At 47.3% G+C, this 20,287-nt stretch overlaps 1 protein-coding gene across 9 annotated transcripts in view; it reads left to right on the top strand.

Moving 5' to 3' along the window:
• The first annotated feature begins 2,468 nt into the window (after positions 1-2,468).
• The window catches only part of RRBP1 (ribosome binding protein 1), a 63,060-nt gene continuing 45,241 nt past the window's right edge, over positions 2,469-20,287 (top strand). For all 9 annotated transcript variants that reach the window (XM_032351468.1, XM_032351466.1, XM_032351465.1 and 6 more), the window contains exon 1: positions 2,469-2,567. The gene's annotated coding sequence lies outside the window, so the exon portion shown is untranslated. The remainder of the gene's footprint in view (positions 2,568-20,287) is intronic.

Here is a 20,287-nt window from a genome sequence, read left to right as displayed (position 1 = left end):
GTGGAAGCCTGCTTCTCCCTCTCCCTCTTCCCCTGCTTGTGTTTCCTCTCTCGCTGTGTCTCTCTCTGTCAAAAAAAAAAAAAAAAAAAAAAGAACATTGTTTGTTCACAACTAAAACCCACTATGCCACTTCATCTCCCCCACAGGACCCCTGTCCTCCTAAACCTGGGGTGGTTCCTGTTTTTCCCAGACACACCTTAGGAGAGTGCAAGGCCAAAACTCGCTGATGAGGCTGAGCACGACCAAGGATGGGGGTCTGTGGGCACTGCAGTGGCTGTGAGAGTTAGGCCAGGCCAGGTGGCAGGGCGGGGACCTGCTTTGGCCCTAGCGGAGCCTGGTAGAGGGAGGACAAGGAGCAGGGAGGGAGGAAAGAGGCGAAGGGTTAGGCCAGGCCACCTCTCCATATTGAAACATACATTTGAGGCCAAACCAAACGTTAGATTATGGGAGGGAATAGAGAGCCCCTTTTTTGTAAGTACCCCTCGTGCCTAGGAACTTTGCTATCCTGTAATTTATTTAACATATTTACAGACCAGGTGTTTACTGAACCTCTACTCTGCGTAGGTGCCATGACAGGCTCTGGGTCACAGTTGCATAGAAGATATGACTGCGAGCCCTCCAGACCCTCCAGGCACGTTTTCTAGCAATACCTAAACAGTGAATAAGATGAGGGTCTCTGCCAACAGCAAGGTCCTCGAGGGCAGTTCAGTCTTTACTGGGTCTGCCTATCACTCTAGGCTGCTTGTTCAGCCTGCTGGTGAATACCAGGCACTCAACAAACACCAGTGAATGAATGAATGACGAACGAATGAATTCCCTCTCTAAAACCCAGATAGTCCTAGAGGGGTACACCCATGTTCAGAGAAGTTAACTAGTTTACCTGTGGTCAATTAGAACTAGTTGATACACCAGCCAGAGGCTGAGATTCTGGATTTTTATTTTAAGTGGAGAATCACCACTGGAAAAAGACTGTGTGTTGAAAGTTAATCCAGGTTAATTCCCATTGATTAATCATTAATGTGTTAAGGAACTGCTGAGATTAAAAATAGGAATGAGCGGTTTAACTTCAGCTCAGCCCCTCTACTCCCTCACTACAGCCTGTATTTTCCACATCTTTCTAACAACCACTAGTACAGTACCAGTGATGGGGGTGGGGGTAATGATAATGTGAAATTGTCCAACAAATACATATTAGGAACAGGACTCTGTAGCCAGGGGGCCCGGGATGGTGTGAAGCAGATCAGGCTATAGCAGCCCTGTTGGCTTTTTGGAAACCTTACTTTGAAAGAAGCTGGCTTTGGCTCAAGTCCAAAGAGTTGGGCTTAAGAGACCCTGATATAATGGTTAAAAACCAGGCCAAAAATTATCTTAAGTGAAAGACTTATTTGGTTATGAAAAGACAGTGTTGGCTTATATTGAGGGGAGGAGACCATATAACGAAAAATACTATTTGCTCAGTTTTCTGGGAAACGGGTGAGTTTGCTTGGGTCAGAGCCTCTCACCCTCTTCCTTACAAGGAGTAAAATGCCACAGGGTGGATCATATGTATTGCTCTGCCCACTGTGCTCTCTCTGTACAAGTAACTCAAATAGACTGTACGCTGTTGTACCACCCCTAAAAATGGGTACAATCACATTCACCCTTGACTCCTTGAGCACCTTCTGGCCTTTCAATCCCAATTCCTCCATTTGCTCAAGAAAATCCTTTCTGGTACTGAATGCCATCTGTTCGAAGATTAGAGTTCGTTCTCTCGGGGCTGACACCCAGCTGAACTTGCCCTCACACCCCGGGCCTGGAGGCGCCACTGCTTGGGGGAAGTCAGTGGGTTTAAATAAGGCATTCCTCCCTCCTGGCTGTTGGCGGGTTGCGCAACCGCGCTCAGGGTAACACCCACCGCGACCTCGGCCGGCCGAGATTCACCGGCGCAGCCTCGGCATCGCCTGGATTCAAACCTTCCTCAGCCTGCCTGGGCAGCCCCAAGGCAGCCACAGCGAGAGGCGCCGCGGGCCTGGAGTGGGCGGGGCCGACCGGCGCCCCCCTCCCCCTTTGGCGGGGCGTTTCGGTCCCGCCCCGCCCCCGCGCAGGGCCGAGCGCCGCACCGCGCGACCCCGCCCCTCCCCGGCCCCGCCCCCCGGGGCTCCCCGCAGCTCCTCCCCTCTCCCATTGGCCGAGGCGGAGACCCTCCTCTCTGCCCAATGGCCGCCGCCGCGGCTGGGCCGCCTGCTCTCTGACTGGCCAGCGACCCGCGGAGTGGCGGGGCGCAGGCCAATGGGGAGAGGCGGCTCGATGAATGGCTGGCCCGGGTGGGGAAGGCAGGAGGCGGCGATCCCGGCGGAGGGGGCCGTTCGCCAGCTCCGAGGCAGAAAGTGCCACGACTCCACACGCGCGCACGCAGCCAGCGACCGGCCGGAGCGGACGGCGGACGGGGCGGACGGCGTCGGGGTCGCGGCGCCTGCAGCTGCTCGGGGGCGGCTTCTCGGCGGAGGCTCGGCCGGCTCCTCTCTCCCAGTTCCGCGGCGGCGGCGGCTGCTGCCTTTTCGCTCTTCCTCCCGCGTCTCCGGCTGCAGGTAAGAAACTTGGCCGGGCCCTGCAGCGGCGGCGGCGGCGCGCGGGCCGGGCCGTCGGGGCGCCGGGGCCGGAGCCGGCCGCGCCGCGAGTGACACGTCTCATTGGCGGCCCCTCCCCCGGCGGCGCCGCCTGCCGCCTGCAGTCGCTGCGGCCGCCGACCCTCGGGGTCGGGCCGGGCCCCGGGGGGCGTGTGCCGGGCGAACCCCGTGCAGGGGCGGCGGCCGAGCGCGCCCCGCGGTGTGGACCTCACAGCCCTCGCCGTCGGGTGAGGGGAGGGGGGACCTGCGGCGGCTCCGCTGCGCGACGTGGCGACGCCTCCCTCCCTGCGGGCCGTCGGGGCGGCCCGCACGCTCCGAAGTTGGGCTAAGAAAGTTGGCGGCGGGGCGGGGCGGCGTACAGCTGGCGGAGGAAGGGGTTAAGTTTCGGGAAGCGGCCGGATGACGTTGCCGGGCTGGAGTCCGGGCTGGAGGGGTGGGGGGGGGCGGGCGGAAGGCGGCGGGGGCCGGCCGGGGGGAGGAGGGCGGGATTGAATGGGGGGCCCGCGGGCCGAGCTCGCCCGCCTGCGGGCTGCGGCCTGGAGGCGCTTCCGGCGGGGGGACGGGCAGCCCCCGGCAGGGCGGGCCTAGGACTCGGGGCTGCGGGGGACGCCGTGCAAGGACCGGGGCCGTCCAGGGTCCAGACGTCCCGGGCGGCCGCGGTGGCAACTTCCCGGAGTGCGGGCGGCGGCTCCCTGCTCCCCCTGGCGGCGGGGCCGGGGGCACCGTTTCCCCGGCCGGGCCGCGCGGAGCCCGGCGCGAGGCGCCCAGCGGGGTGACGGGGCCACCGGGGCCCTGCCTGGTCCGCCCCGCCCGGCCACGATGAATGGGCCAGCGGTGCCAGGCCCAGGCGGAAGCGGGCACCTCCTGCCCGGCCGGCCAAGCGCGCTGGCACCCGGCCTGGCGTCCGCCCCGGCCCTCCAGGCTCCCCAGACCGTACCCTGGGTGAGGGAGGACGGACTGGGGTGCGCGCTTCCAAGAGGGTGTCCGCCAAGCGTCAGGGATCCTTCCCCAGACTACAGATAATAAATGGTAGCTCATTGTGGTGTAACGGTTAAGGGAGTGGGCTTCTGAAATCCTGGCAGCGTTCAGGGTGACCTGGGCCAAGCTGTCTCGCTCCAGGTGTCTGTTTTCCTCGTCTGAAAAAAACGGAGATGCCAGTCGTTTCTTCTTAAGAGAAAAGCTGTGAAGACCCAGAACGCGTAGGAAGTTGTCAACAAGTCTTGCCTGTTACTGCTGGGCTGAGTTTTTAGGGGCTTGCAGGTCACTTGAGGGAGGTGGAGCCTGGTTCTGCCTCCAGCCTGCCTGTCTCAGCACCCAGGGCTCACAGAAGTCCCAAGGTCTGGATTCCGCTCCCAGCCTCTATGTAAGTCCCTTAACCTCTCTGAACCTGGGTTTCCTCATCTGTAATCTGGAGATACACCACCCACTCACAGTAGAATCAATGCAGCCTCCCCAGCAAGTGCTGGGAAAAACTAGGACCTTGTGCAGACAGAAGGCAGTTGGGCAATGGCTCCTGGAGGTCGGAGGTCAGCAGACTGGGAAGCACCAAGGAAATGAAACTTTGAAGGGTGTTTGGGAGCCTCCCACATCACTGTTTGCTTACAGCGCGGGAACCTGTGGGGTGGGGGCATCTGGATGGTATTTTTTGGAGTTTGGGGAAGTGGGACCACTAGGGCCTCAACGTGCTATGCTAGACATCTCTTTAGAATTCTGGCTGCTGGGTGTTTCTGGAGACTGAGGTCTTCTTTCCAGCACTCAGGAGGGACAGCTGCACGTTTTACATCTGCCGGACACCGCCGGGGAGCTTTCTCCAATTGACTCTGCCTCCCTCCTTACGCTTTCCTTCTGTGCGTGCTCTTCCTAACTTCCTCATAATCTTGACAACAGAGGAGTCTTGGTGATCCTGCAAGCATGCTGCTTTCGGTGGTGATGTTTCAATTACTTCATGAACTTTCTAAAAGTCAGCCCCCCTATGGGCTGCCAACCTGTTTCCTTTCCAGAAAGAAGTTTCCAGTTCTGAGGTCCTGGAGATGCCACTTCCCTCTCTATTTATGCAAAGGAGGAAAAGTGGAGAGACACCTACCACTGGGCTGTTTTACCTTTACCTGGAGCAATGCACATGTGGCTTGCAAGGTGCCTGGGATAGGGACAAGAATGGTGTCTTGAGGTTTGGAGAGAGAGGATAGAGAGCCATAGGCACCATATGCTGTCATAGGACTACTTTCTTTCATAGTTAGGAATCAGCCTCTGAACGTCTGTAAAGAGAGAAGTTAGTGTGGTACCTTGGTGCATGACTATTTGCTGGTGATGGGAGGGTTTTAGATAAATCCTGAATCATTGAGTGACATCTGAGCAATGAAGCTCTTTGCTGAAATGGTCCCTAAGTCAGCAGGCTGCTTTAATTATATAGTATCAAATTCTAAGTGGTTGAATGGAAATGATCTAATCAGAATATTTGTTTATTATATAATAGGGACACCTTTTAAAAGTATCAGGACCCCAGACTCTTATTTGTTCTTTTATCTCTGGGAACTCTAACATTATAATGAATGACACTTAGGCAGGGACTCTAAAGGTCTTTGGAGACTGTGGGTTTTTGTTCACTAAAATCTTGTTTCAGGAGGGAAAAAATAATGGTCAGAGTTAGGAAGGCAGAGACTGTGCTATCTAGCTGTATATCCGGGCCTACAGTAGTAGTTAAGGCCTGGCCTATAACACGATAATTAACCAAGTGAGGTAGACCACTGTACCTGCTGATAGTCTTGTTAATTAGCCTGCTACTTCATTGGACAACTCAAGCTGAGCTCAGCTTGGTTTTTAAGGTTGACTGTTGAGAATCAAAGTTACCAACACCTATGTAGGCCTTGCAGCCACCCCATTCTATAGAATAGGTATGGTTGTTCCCATTCTGTGGATGAGAACATGGAGGCGCAGCAGATCAGGCGGTGGTCAGGCCAGTTCCTGTTGCTCAGCTGCTGGACAGCGTGGGCGTGGCCTTCTGAATGTTCACCCACAGGACCTGATAGTCCCACATTTGCTGGGATAGTAACTGCTTACAGGAGGATGTGGAGCTACAAGAATAGAATTAAGAGCTTCAGAGGAAGAAAGTACACACCTGACTGAGATGTATTCAGTGCAAGAAGGTATTTTCATTTCTTTATCAAATGTCTCCTGTGTGCTAGGTCTTTAGACACTATAAATATAAATGAATGAGACCTGTTTCTCATGTGAGGAGACTCTGGTCTAGAACTCTGTTGTCCAGTACAGTAGCCACATAGAGCTGTTTAAGTTTAAAACAAGTACAATCAAGTAGAATTTAAAAAGTGTTTCTTAGTCACACTAGCTGTATTTCACATGCTCAGTAGCCGATCATTATCACTGAGAGTTCTAGACAGTGCTGATCTAGAGATAGCTGGAATTTCTTTCTTTCATTTTTTTTTTTTTAAGAGTTCGAGGTAGTTGGAATTCTTTGAACGTTCAAGTCTCCATTCTTGATCATTTAAAAATATGTCGAACCATGTAAGATGCCCATTCTATATGTCAAGAACAGTGGCCTAGTGGTAGTTCATGGGTTTCACCTTAATAAGATAGCACCCTTAGAAGGCATTGATTTCTGCCTCATTGTGTACATCGCAAATTGCATACCAAGAAAAAAAAGCAGGTGGGGGAGCAGCACAGATAGTGGCCCTCCCGCAGGGGGAACATTCCTAACCTGTTATCAACAGCATCAGAATGGTCATCCAGACCAACCCAAATCTGTATCGGGTTGACAGCATATGGCTTGTAGGGAAAGTTAATATTTAATTCTAAGGGAGAGCCTGGTCACGAGGGCCATTCTGCATTATAGAAAATTAACTTGGGGACTTCCTAGGAGGCTGTTTTCCTAGGCAGACAAATTCTGACAAGTCTTCTGAAACCTGCGTCCCAGCTCCCACATCTAAAAACCAGAACCATCTGGGGTACCTGGGTGGCTCAGTTGATTAAGCATCTAACTTTGGCTCAGGTCAGGTCCTGGGATCGAGCCCCTTGTTGGGCCCCCTGCTCAGGGGGGAGTCTGCTTCTCCCTCTCCCTCTGCTCCTCCTCCTGCTCATGCATGTGCACACTCTCTCCCTCTCTCAGAAAATCTTTTTAAAAAACCAAATAAAAACCAGACACATCTTATGTGTTTCCCTTAAGTGCCATGAATGACGTGTATATCCCACTGTCTAGCAGTGGGGAGGAACTTTGATTTATGAAGAAAGTTTTGTAATTTCTAAATTCGATTAGTTTGGCAAGATCTGAATAGCTGCTGGCCCTTAAACCTCACCCATAGCAGTGTCTTGGTGTTTTCATGCTTGGCTGACGTAAGTTGATTCCTGGGTCATTTGCAGGGCTCTGTTCTACTCCATACAACTTTGAAGGGATCAGTGGGTAGTATTTGGGAAGACTTCTTGAATTCCTGCTTGTACTAGTGGGCTTATCTTTGTCCTCCATGTAGAATAAGGTAAAACCAAAGTTAACAAAGAACCTAGAATGACGGGCAGCTAGCTGCTTACTCTCTTTTTGGTCGGAGAGGAGTTTCACTAAGATTGTTCTGGAAGTTACCAGCTATTTATGGTGATAATGAATGTCATCTGCTGACTCAAAGGTTGGAATAAAAGACCATCTTAGGGGCACCTGGGTGGCTCAGTGGGTTAGGCCGCTGCCTTCGGCTCAGGTCATGATCTCGGGGTCCCGGGATCGAGTCCCGAATTGGGCTCTCTGCTCAGCAGGGAGCCTGCTTCCTCCTCTCTCTCTCTCTCTGCCTGCCTCTCTGCCTACTTGTGATCTCTGTCTATCAAATAAATAAATAAAATCTTTAAAAAAAAAAAAAAAAGACCATCTTAAACCGAAACCTGTAATTCTAGGCCCTGACAAGGTGTGAGTGGACCCGGTGTGTTTTAGGCCATCTTGAGACTGGTTCCAGGACGGGGCCCTATATAGACTGAACTTGGCCAGCACATGAGATCTGTTTGGCTGCCCTCATGTTATTAAACAACAAAGCCACCTTTTAAAGGAGAATTTTCTCATTAAAAATCTAGTTTTGGGGGTTCTTTTGGGGAGAATGAAAATGTTTGCTCAACAGGTCTGCTTTCTTGCATGGCAGCCCTGGACTTGGTCATCCTCTCCAGGCAGGGCCTGTGGCTCTCATTCACCAGCATCCTATCCTGGTTTACGATACGTGCTTGGTATTGGCAGTCCTCAAGGGAGCCGTGTCTACTTCGGCATCTGAGAGCAGAGAGGAGTTGGAGGGCATCCAGGTGTGACCTGAGTGGTCACCATTGTCTCCTGCTAGCTGCAGGAGGGGGCAGAGAGAGAAGCGGTAGCTGGGGTTCTAGTCTCAGAAATAAGTGGTGCGAGCTTGGACCTGACTTTTATCCTTCCTGGGCTTCAGTTTCTTCTTCATGTAAAATGAAACTAGGCCAGATGGCCCCATCTTTCAGGCCACAAACTTCGGTTTATCCTCAATTCCTTGGTTTCTCATTCTTGTATCCTGTCCAACAGCAAAGCTCCCCTTCAAAACAAAGCAAGAACGCAGCCATTCTCACCACTTCTGCTGGTACCACCCTGGTCCAAACTGCTCTCCTCTCTTTCATAGGTTACTTCATTGGCTCTGAGGAGGTGTCCCTGCTTTTGCCCTCACCCTCTGCCTTTGAGTCTGTTTCCAGAGCAGGTCATATCACTTCTCTATTCAAGAGCCTCCTTGGCCAGAGTCTTTATAGTGGCCCCCAAGGTCCCTGCTTTCACCTGGGCTTCACTGCTTCGTATCCTCTGCTCCAGTCCCACTGGCCTCCTCTGTTTCTCAGGCATGCTTTTGCCTCAGGGCCTTTGCACATGCTGTTGCATGGGACACTGTTTCTTAGATGGCCACGTGGCTCCCCCCAACCCCCGCGCCAGGTCATCTTCAGGTCAGTGAATTCTTCTTTCCCTAACTACCCTACTTAAAGTGACAGCCCCTAGCGATTCCCCACTCTTATCCCTGCTCCCTGTCCCACTCCTCTGTATCGCTTTCTCTTTGTGATCGCCAGCCAGGCATGTCACATACGTGACTGACTTTGTCCACTCTGCCGACGCAGGGATGCATCTGTTCTCTTTCCCTGAGGTACCCCTAGTGCCTGGCCCACAGTGGATGCCTGTCCTCGCTGAGCTCATGGGGAGAGGATTTTCTCGTGTTCGTGTTCTAGGAGTATATTATTGTTTAGCCTGAAGTAGTCAGGATTCCTAGAGCATCACATATAAACACAAAAAACATATTACGAAGCCAAGTGATTTTTGGATTCCGTCCAGCCTGGCTCCAGTGGAGAGGTTGCAAGCAACGTTCACAGAGGAACCCTATTGAATGGGGATGTTTCCTGCTCTGCCCCCAGAGCCCAGGGCTTCGAAGTGACCCTTAGTGGGAGGCCTGCGCATTGGCTTTCTCCCAGCTGCTGTAAGCCTCCAGGACAGTTACATTAATCTCCGTGCGCCTTGTCTCCCCACAGCCCGCTGTCCCTGTCATGGTGCCTCGCTGGGGCTGGGCCCTTCCCAGCTGCTCGCGCTTCTAGGAGGAGGACACGCAGCGAGCACCCTCGATTCCCGTCTGTGCCTGAGGAGCCTTAGGTGGGGCTTGGGGAAGAACTGAGCGTATCAGTGACAACACGCTCGCCAGGAAAGAAAATGTTATTTTTACTTTGAACAATGTGCTGGCTCTCTCTGAGAAGAGGAGGATTTTGTATTTAGTGAGCAAGAAGTGTTTCTTAGTGGTAGGAGGAAAATTCTTTTCTTGTAGTTGGCATTTTATTCTCTCTTTTAGTCAGACTTCGAGGAGCACAGACACTGAGGAGCTGAGCCTCCTGCCTCTCGCACAGAGTTCGCTGTCCTCGGAGGTCTTGGCATGCGGAGGCCAGGGCAGGCCGGAGGAGGTGGTTGGGGCAGGTGGTCTGGTTGGTAAGCGTCCATTCCTGGCCTGCCGCCTTCCTTTTGTTTCCCTTCCCCTCTTCCTGCTTTTGCTTTTGGGCAAGGAAATGAAAAGTTGATCCCGGATTCCTCGCCCTTTGAGATGGGAGCGTCTGGCCTACTCATTTTCCCTGGAAGGGTGAAGACGCTTGCTCTGCCCAAAGCCCAGGTGGTATGTTTCTCTGGAACCTGCCATTCAGTGGTTAAAATGTGCCACTTGACTACATCCAAACTGTTTTCTTGTCAGTTAAGACTCCTGCTGAGTAGGAATTAGATGGAGCCTTTTTTTTTATTGAATACACTTTCATTTCGTTCTGTCTTCTCAGAATTTGTTGTAAGTAGGAAGAGAAATAGTGATTTTCAGAGCTTAGTAGCAATCACAGTGATTGAGGAAGAGGAGTCAGTGCTAAAAAATAAATGAATTATTGATCCCCTTAAGGAAGTCTTAAACAGTGTCGTGTCAAGGGACAATGAAAAGGGTCAACTTCAGCCATGACTCTGAAGCCCAGCCGCTATTTCCTGTCTTAATCTGCTTCCCTCCTAAAGTTGGGAGCTTATGAAGTTGGAGACTTTTTCTGAACAGTTGGATTTTTAAAAAGTTGCTGCGCAGGACAGTGCGGTGGGCATGGCCATGGGTCGTGAGGTTGGGGCAGGAGGTGACTGCCTTCCCCCACCTTGGCCCCAGTCACCCAGCTCTTCAGGGGCGGGAGCAATGCCACATTGCCTGGGAGAGGGCTGCGACGTGGCAGCAGTGACAGGACCATATGCTCCAGCAACCAAAGACGCTCTGCCTTCAAGTTCCATGTGATACGGTTTGCCACCACAGTGGGCATATATATTTTTAAGCTCTTTACTAAAAAGTAAAGTAAACTACACTAACTAAAGTAAACTAACTAAAGTTAGTTACTAAAGTAGTTAGTTTACTTTAGTTAACTAACTAAACTACACACACAGAAAAGTGCTGTCACAAGTCTGCAGCCCAGTTGTAAACTGCCACAAACCAATCACCCTGTTGAACCAGCAGATCAAGAAATATCCCCCAATAGTTTCCTCTTCTGCCCCCTCCAGCCACTGCCCAGCCCCAAGGGTATCGGCTCTGCTGGTTCCTGGCACACGGATTCGCTCCATTGTGTTTGAACGCGAGGTATAGATGGAATCACGCAGCCCACGCAGCCCGTGCCCTCTTGGGCCTTTCCTTGGATGTGGTGGGTGGGAGTGCTCTACTCTGTCAGCCTCCTGGTGGTTCACGGTCATTGTCATGTGGGTGCTCTGGCTTGTGAGTCTTGCACCTGTGCCTGTTCCACTCTGTGTGGGTACTTGGAGAGTTAACTGGGGGCTCCATATGTAATATGGCAGAAACTGCATGATATTGTGAAATATAAAGTCCTGCCCCTCGGTGTGATGACCATTGATCCACATGGCTGTTAGTTCTGTCCCTAGGAGCAGGATTGCAAGCCTCCAGGAGGCATATGCTGGGCTTTAAAAGAGAGGCAAGCCTCCAGGAGGCATATGCTGGGCTTTAAAAGAGAGGCCAGACTTTTTCCCAAGGCGTGGGGACTCATGTATCCTCCCATCAGCAGGACCGGAGGGCTTGGAATATATTATACAAAGGCCGACTTTAAAAAGGAACCAGAATGAAGTTTGAGTTACCGTCGCTGTTAATAAGAAATAATTCCTACCGCACTTCCCAGTTGTCACTGGGATGGGAACATTTGGCCATGGAATTCGTTAATCCGAGGTGGGCTTTTGCAAAAGGCTCATGGAAGAGGGTCAGGTTTTGTTGCTGATGAGCAAATGCTTCCTCTTCACCACAAATCTGAGTGGAAATGCAGCTCCTCTTTGTGCAATGAAGGGAGAACTTCGATCTGGGGACTGAGTTATCTGAGCCCCAGCCCCAGGTTAACGTAATGTGTGTTGGAGTAATAAGGGGATTATTACTACTACTACTTCTTTTTCTTCTTCTTCTTCTTCTTTTTAAGATTTTATTTATTTATTTGGCAGAGAGAGACAGTGAGAGAGGGAACACAAGCAGGAGGAGTGGGAGAGGAAGAAGCAGGGAGCCAGATGCGGGGCTGGATCCCAGGACCCTGGGATCAGGACCTGAGAGCTGAAGGCATGGGCTTAATGACTGAGCTGCCCAGGTGCCTTTAAGGGGATTTTTTAAAAACAAAGGAGCAGCAGTTGAATACCAGGTGTCATTCAGCCCCAACCCCCACCTTTCTAACCTGGAGTTTCTTCCACCTCCTGGAATCCGTGTGCAGACCCCACCCAGGTCAGTGGGGGTGGACTGCAGACTCCCCTCTTCCTGGGATGGGGGTGGACTGCAGACTCCCCTCTTCCTGGGATGGATGTCTATCCGGGTCTCGATTTGGAAGCTTCCCTAGCAGCACTGCCAGCCCTGCTGTCACACAGCGGGGATGATCACCTTTTTCTTTTGAGAGCTTGGTTGGCTGGGATTTCATTTGGCTAGGAATGCCAAACATCAGTGTCTCTTGGCACAATGGTGCCAAATGTCAGTAGCCCCAAGAAGTGAGGGGCCACTGTGTTCTGGTGATTGGGTGGTCTGGACCAGTCTTCTGAATGAGGTTGGGGGTGGTGCAGGCCCAGTGCTATATAACAGATAAAAAGCACCTTCTGAAAAGCATGGAATGGCTTGGAAGATATTTTCTTTTTTTATTTTAGTGTAATTGAAATACAGTATTCTATTTCATGTGTACAGCAGTGATTTGCATACACTGAGAACTGATCACAGGATAAGTTCAGTTGCTGTCTGCCACTGTGCAAAGTTGGTACAATATTATTGTCTGTATTCCCCATGCTCTGTATCACATCCCCAGGACTTCATTTGTCTTGTAACTGGAAGTTTGTCCCACTTGATTCTCTTCGACCATTTCACCTCCTCCCATTCCCAGCCTCCCTCCCCTCTGGTAACCACCACTCTGTTCTCTGTAACCGAATCTGGGTTTAGTTTGGTTTGGATTGTTAGTTTTTGTGATTTAGATAATGACTTGCAAGTGAAATTATGTGGTATTTGTTTTTCTCCATCTGGCTTATCTCAATCAACGTTAACACCCTCAAGGTGCGACTGTGTTTTCACAACGGGCAAGATTTCATTCTTTTTGCCTGAGTAATATTCCAGTGTGAGTGTGTGTGTGTGTGTGTGTGTGTGTGTGTGTGTGTGTGTAAAGTATACCACCTCTTTTTTGTCCATTCATCTAACTGTGGACACTTGAGTTATTTACTCTTGGAAGATAATGAGGAAACCAAAACCTCAGTGAAAGGAGTGACCTTGGACAGTAAGCCCAACCCCAAGGGCATTTGGTAAATGAGGAAAATTCTGAATTTTGAGGACATCTCTGGGCACAGGGGGCAGTATGATGGAAGAACCTGCCTACTGAGAGGTCCACAGAGAGCTCCTTTGCGTCCAGGGTGAAGGCAACCCAGAAATAAGCCCATTCCCCTCCTGAGAGCTGGTACTCACAAGTTGTACCTCTTGCACATCCCATGACCTAAGTGGAAGGAAATTCTCCAGCCGATTTTTAAATTCTTTATTTTAGAGTCGACCTGCACAGACAGTGCTCCTGGGCCATCTTGCAAGTGAGCAGATGAGCAGATCTTTGAAGGACTGCTCCTTTATTCCAGGCGTAGTGAAGCCCCATGTGTAATTTTCACAGGAAAGTGAGCAGTCCCTAGTTAGGAATAAGTAAACCCAAGGAATACAGAATACTGTGAATGGGGACCAGCAGAAGCAGATCTGTGAAAATATGAGACCGTGGAGGAGTTGACTGAGATTGTAAACAATGCCTCTTACTATACTTCAAGTAATAGACTAGATCGAAAATACATACACATCAAGGAAACTGTAAAACGACCTAGCAGAATTTAAAAAGGAAGCAGGGACAACCGCTAGACATGAGCAGCTCGATAATTGTAATTAAAAACCCAGCAGATTGAAGAGAAAAAGTGAACTGAAAGAGCAGAATAAAATGTACAGATTTCATCTCGAAACCCAAATAGATGAATAATTTCTAAGACCGATTAAGAATCAAGGAGGGTAGACTGAGAAGAGTGTCTAATTGGGATTCGGGAAGAGGAGAGAGATCGTGGGCCAGAGCCAGTATTGGCGAGATGATGCCTGAGGGTTTTATGGAGTAGATGAGGCACCCATCCAAAAAAGGAGAAAACACCCATATGTAGGCAGTATAGTGATAGAGGAACCAGAAGCCGGGAGAAGTCCAAAATCAAGAAACCCAGATCCCTTTTAAGGCAAAAACCAGGACAGGTCATTAGTGACAGACCCTTCCTTGCTAAAGGAAATTCCGCAGGATGCTCTTGGAGGTCAAGCAATGGCAAATGGGAGGAGTAAGCTGTATAAGCAAGGAGTAAAGAGGGTGGTAAGTATTTGGACCCCTGTAAACACATGTAAAAGAATAATAGTATCGTTTGGTGTGGGGGTGGTGGCTGGAAAAGGGAGAGTATTAAATACAGGAAAACGTTGTACCATTGAAGGCAGAAGGGATAATGGAGTTAGGGGAAAGGGTAGACTCATTTAACTTTGAACTTGGGGAACCCTGCATGTTCTTTTTAACAGTAATTACTAAAGAATAGAAACTGTCTTTTGTACAAGCAGAAGGGGGGGAAAATGGAATGCTTTTTTTAAAAAGAGATAAGAAAGGACAGATGGGAAAACAGCACAAAATAGATTATAGATTAAAGCTCAAATGTATCAGCATTCATATTTAGTATAACTTGATTAAAAACTGCAGTTAAAACATAAAGATAACATTCTGGGTTTTAAAAATCCACTCTTGCGCTGTATACAGGAGACAGGTTGAAAATGAAAGATAGAAGATGTATTGTAGAAAGTCTATTAAAAGAAAACTGGTATGGGGGCACCTGGATGGCTCAGTCAGTGGAGCATAGGACTCTTGATCTCCAGTTCGTGAGTTCAATCGCTGCGCTGGGCATAAGGATTACTTAATGCAAAAAAAAAAAAAAAAAAATGGGGCGCCTGGGTGGCTCATTTGTTAAGCCGCTGTCTGCCTTAGGCTCAGGTCATGACCCCAGAGTCCTGGAATAGAGCCCCACATCAGGCTCTCTGCCCAGCAGGGAGCCTGCTTTACCCTCCCCTCTCCCCGTTTGTGTTCCCTCTCTCACTGTCTCTCTCGCTCTCTCTCTCTCTATGTCAAATAAATAAATAAATAAAATATGTTTTTAAAAAAGGGAGAAAGAGAAAGAGAAGAAAACAAAAGAAAACTGGTGTTATATTATTGTTATATAAAAGAGGCTTTGTCACATACACAGAAAGTATTCTAGAGAGAAAGCACACTTAATAGTGATCAGAGTTTAATTTGGCTTAAAGATAATGCCAGTTTTAACTCTTAAGTGCATCTTAATAAATCACAAAATGCATAAAACAAAAATTGACAGAACCACAAGCAGTGGTCAAATCTGTAATCATGGTAAAGACTTTTAGCATATCCAGTCAGTAATTGACAGCTAACCAGGCAAAAATCAATGATTAGAACTTTGAACAAAAGACTGTATATAGTCCAGGACTGTATATAAATAAAACATTGCGGCCAACTAACACATATTTGGCTTCAAAAATTTCAATGATTGGTCATATCTGGGGCTTTAAAGTAAGTCTCAACCAATATCAAAGGATTGAAATTATATAGAGCAGGTAATCTCACCACAGTTTAGTAAACTGGAAACACGAATAAAAAGAAATAGAAAATCTCCACTTTTGGAAATTTTGTAAAAGTATGCTTTTAACTAGGTCGGTAAAAGGGGAAATGGAGTGGTAATGAAAATTCTACACTAGTGGGATGTAGCTGAAGTATTATTTACAAGAAAATATGTACCTTTAAATACATCAGAAAAGAAAAGATGAAAAGTAGTGGGCTATAAGTAAGTATCCTTCTCCAGAAGTTACAAAAGACAAAATAAACTGAAACCAGTCTGAAGAAAGTATGGATGAGAAGGGGTGAATGAAACCGAAACCAAGTAAGTAGATGGATGAAGCCAACAAAGCCAAGATTTCATTCTTAGAAAAGATGAGTAATCTTGACAGGTATCAAGCAAAAGTGACCAAGAAAAAGGCAAAATCTTCTCAAGAATGGAATATGGGACTTTACTACAGATGTAGTAGACATTAAAAAGGTAAGTGGTTAGGACGAACAACTTGAGCTAAATAAAAATAAATGAAATAAAATCCAGTGTTGTAGATGTTTATTAAAAATATCTGAAGGATCCCGAGGAAGGGGCTCTACACACATCATATATGGAAGAACATTTTTTTCTTTTTTTTTTTTTAAACATCTCCACATGGGAAGAGTTCTGCAAGTTCTGACAACATAAATAAACTTCTAGGAAAATATAACTTAGATGCTGAACCAAGAAGAGAACCAAGAACCTGAAATAAACAAAAGATATCTACAAAAAGCAAACATCACACTAACCAGCAGGACATCAAAATCTTTCCCTTTGAGATAAGGAAAAACAGGGTGGCTGCCGTCATTCCTTCTCTTTAGTACTGTGTTGGAAGGAAAATTCAAGAAAAAGTGAAGCCAAAGATAGGAAGATTGGGGAGAAAGGAACAAAGACATGATCCACAGGTAGGATGCTTATGTATGTAGAAAATATTTTTAAAAATCTAAGGAGGTGTCCTAGAATTAAGCGAGGTTGTTGGAGGGGCAAAGTCACCCTGCAGAAATCTGTTACGTTTCTGGATACCAACACCAAACAGAATGAAACAGTTACCACATTTGCAATGGTGGGAAAACTATGAAGAATCAAGAAATAAGTCTTTCCAAAAGCATGTAAGTCCCCACAGTGTGCATTATTTTCCTCTGCCAGGATACCCATGTTTTTCTGTTTGGATGTCATCCTTACAGCCATTTAATGCGCAACTCCTATCCTAATGGAATTTTCCGTAGAACCTTCTTTCATCGTGCACTTGGGAGTGTTGATGTGCTGAGGTTTGCTTGGATACAGTACCAAAGAGACTGGTCCCTGCTTTCTGGGAGCCTGGTGTCTGGCCCATTAAGAATTCTGTCGTGGGCCAGCACATCTTAACTGTCATCATTTTGAGAAGTCAGGGTTCTGGATTCCTACCTTAGAGGCCTGTTGTCTTCATTGATGAGGGGCAGCCTGTAAGCTCTAGGAAGATTTAGGCCTTTTGAAGTACTTACTTTTCGAAAGACTGTTATTTTGGAGAAACACAAAAACTTGTCAATTCTTTCTTTTTTTCCTTAGGCATAGAAATTGAATCTGAACTAGCCGATGAATAAGCAAAGGCTTATAATAGAGTACATTTCTATTTTTAGTGTTTCATCTTTCTTCAAAATGAGTACAGCATTGTTTTGTTAAAGTTGTTTCCATTCTCTTAAAACATGAAATAAATTATTTCAGAATATGTTGTTTAGTGACGGAATTTTCTCTTAGTTTCTCTGGGTTAAAAAAAAAAAAATCAGAGATTACACTTAGTATTTGGATGAGGTGATCTGAAAACCCTCTTCTCCAGACACTTAGAAATGTTAAAGTTAATAAACATTCTCTAAAAAAGCATAGCTAAGCTTATAAGTTAGTACTAAGAGAGATTGCCAGGGGCTATAAATGGAGGGCGAGGGGAATGAGGGAGGCCTAGAAGTAAGCTGACCCTGGGTGTGGGTGGAGTCTTGTCAGCTGGAGTCACCTAGGTCTTGGGCCTAGGTGACCCCATGGGAACAGGGGGCTCGTTTGTTGGGGGATGGGACCTGAGCCTCCCCTCATCCTCTCATGTGAAACTCGCTCCCTTGAAGGGCGGCACTCTCAAGGGAAGGGCAACCTAGTGGCCAGGGGAGATGACCCAGGAGCTTATCTGTTTTGTCCTGGGGCCAAGTCAGTCTCCATGAGAACCTGCTTTTGGGAAGCTTATGCCTTGTGTAAAAATCAGTCCATGGCTTTTCTCTTTCTGAGGGCCTGGTTGAAGCAAAGATTAAACTGCTCTAAGACAAGCCCACAACTCAGCCCAGACAGGATTTCCTCTGATAAAGTCCCACCAAAGATGTGACACAAAATCACTATTTAAGGCATTAAAGTGGGTGATGAAAAACATTAATGGAAAAAATAATATGGGAAAAATAATACCAGGGAAAAAACCAGGCCAACTTGAAAACAAATTGTTTATTCAAAGGACTGATTATAGAGCTGGTTAGATTCAGCTGAAGAGACCATTGGAGAAGTGGATCATATATCTGAGGAGTTTTCCCAAGTGGCAACACGGAGAGCTTGAGGTCTAATTAGGAATCCTGCCACAAAGAAGGAGCAAGAACATTTTCGAAGAACAAAGTGGCCTGGGGTTTTCCAGAATTTATGAAAAATGTGAGCCCTCAAGCTCAGGATGCGCAATGAGTCTGAAAAAGATAAAGATACATGCCTAAAAATATTTTGTTGAGTCTTTAGAACCCCAAAAGTGAATCTTAAAAGTTCTGAGAGATTTTTTTTTTTAGAGGTGTCATAAAGGAACAACAAATGAATAGTGTGTTTCCCAATAATAACTCCTCCTCCCCCACCAGAAAGAGCCAGAAGACAGGAAGACAGATAAAATAGTATCTTCAAAGTGGTGAGAGAAGAGGACTGCCAGCATGGAATTCTGTATTCAGCTAATCCATTCATGAAGAGTGCGGCTGGAATAAGGACATTATTGCAGGTCTGTGAGGACTTGAAAAAGTTGATCCAGAGCTGCTCATTGCTGAAAGGGCTGGTCAAGGATGTACTTTGGAAAGAAGGGGGTAAGCTGCAAGAAGCAGTGGTCCACGAATAAATTGGTCAACATTTAGGGAATGCACACATAAACTGTCTGAGGAAAAACAAGGAGTAGGTCTGGGGTGTGATGGAGAAGGGGAGGATGCATCAGGTTGGAAAAGGGGCTCATATCAGTTGGAAGGGCACCAGACATCAGACCTTCTCCAGTTCTGCTGCTGTTGAGGATGTGGCTGGAGACACATGAAATGAGGTCAAAGATGTATGTTAGAAACATTTTGATTAGGGATGCCTGGGTGGCTCAGTGGGTTAAGTGTCTGCCTTCATCTCGGGTCATGATTTTGGGGTCCTGGGATCGAGCCTTGAATCAGGCTCCCTGCTCAGCGGGGAGCCTTCTCCCTCTGCCCCTCCCCCCCCACTCATGTATGTGTGCATGCATGTGCTCTCTCAAAATCTTTTTTTTTTTTTTTTAATTTTATTTGACACAGAGATCACAAGTAGGCAGAGCAGCAGTCGGGGGGCGGCGGGGAGGGGAAGCAGGTTCTCTGCTGAGCAGAGAGCCCAGTGCGGGGCTCGATCCCAGGACTCTGAGCCCATGACCCAAGCTGAAGGCAGAGGCTTAACCCACTGAGCCACCCAGGCGCCCCTCTCTCTCTCTCAAAATCTTTAAAAAACTTTTTAGTTACAAGTTCAGTAGTCACTAAAAAAATAGTAAGAACAGCATGTATTAACTTCCAAACACCATAGAGGAAAAGGAGATAAAACCTTAATAGTCCAATAGATGCAGAAATAAAGGGGGTTAGGGCAGAATAAGCAAGGAAGAAGGATTATAAATAGGAATGACAAAATAAAGGTTTAAATGAGTCCAATTATATAGGAAATCACAATAGGCGTTGATGAATTAAACCTACCAGTTAAAAAGACAAATTGCTACATTGGTCTTAAAATAAAATCCAGCTTTATGCTATTTTTAAGAGTTCTACTTAAAACATACGAACACAGAAAGGTTGAAAGTAAAGAATAGAAAACTATTCTAGGCCAATATTAACCTCCCAAAAGTTGGTATAACTTTTTAAATAATCAGACAAACTAGACTTTCCTGGGGAAAAAGAAGCTCATTTTTAGGGATAAAGAAGGTCACTATATAATAGGGGGAAATAGCAGAGGCTGTATCAGGAAGATGTAACAATGCTGACCTGAAGTTCAGCTAATGAGATGGCCTTCAAATAAAGCCTACATTGACAGATTTCCAGGAGAAACCGCTGAGTCCATGATCATGGTATGAAATATTAAGAGTTCTCAATAGCTATTAGATTGAGCTGGCAAAACAGGGTTCTATAAAACATTATTAAGCTCAAACTAAGGATACGCATAGAACCCTACACTCCAGAGTACACGCATATTTATAAAAATTGACCACAGTCTAGCAAAATATACCAAATACCATAGTCTAAATCAGTATGTTGAGCCTCAAAATCAATTTAATTGGTTACAAAAAACCTTTTCAAATGTTTTAATGGTGTAGAGAATACTGGTGCATCTGTGTACTAGTATTATTTCATGAAAGCTCATTATTTATATGTTGTATGTCACAATACACACATATACAAATGCTAATGTGTATGTTTCTGCATCCTGGGTCATGGAAAAAATTATTAATATGTCTGGATCCTGGTTAAAAGTCTGAAAGCTTTGTCCCATATCACACAGAACAGTCTGTGATGACAGCACAGTTAAATGAGGAACTGTCAATGATAATTCAAAACTCCCCAGTGTTAGGGGAGTTAAGGACACGGCTACCTCACAAGTCTGTGAAAATAGTGTTTGTGTGCTATAGCTTGTAAGATGAAGCCACAGCAGTACTTAGAGGGAAATTTATTGCCTTAAGTATTTGCTGCAAGAAAAAAGAAAGGCCTGGAAATTAATAAATGTCTATGTCAGAAAGTTAGAAAGAACAGAATAAACCAATAGAAATGAG

The sequence above is a fragment of the Mustela erminea genome, chromosome 7, assembly GCF_009829155.1.
Source record: "Mustela erminea isolate mMusErm1 chromosome 7, mMusErm1.Pri, whole genome shotgun sequence".
Lineage (NCBI taxonomy): Eukaryota > Metazoa > Chordata > Mammalia > Carnivora > Mustelidae > Mustela > Mustela erminea.
The sequence above is the reverse complement of the archived record's forward strand: the minus strand, read 5'-3'. Positions and strand labels throughout refer to the sequence as shown.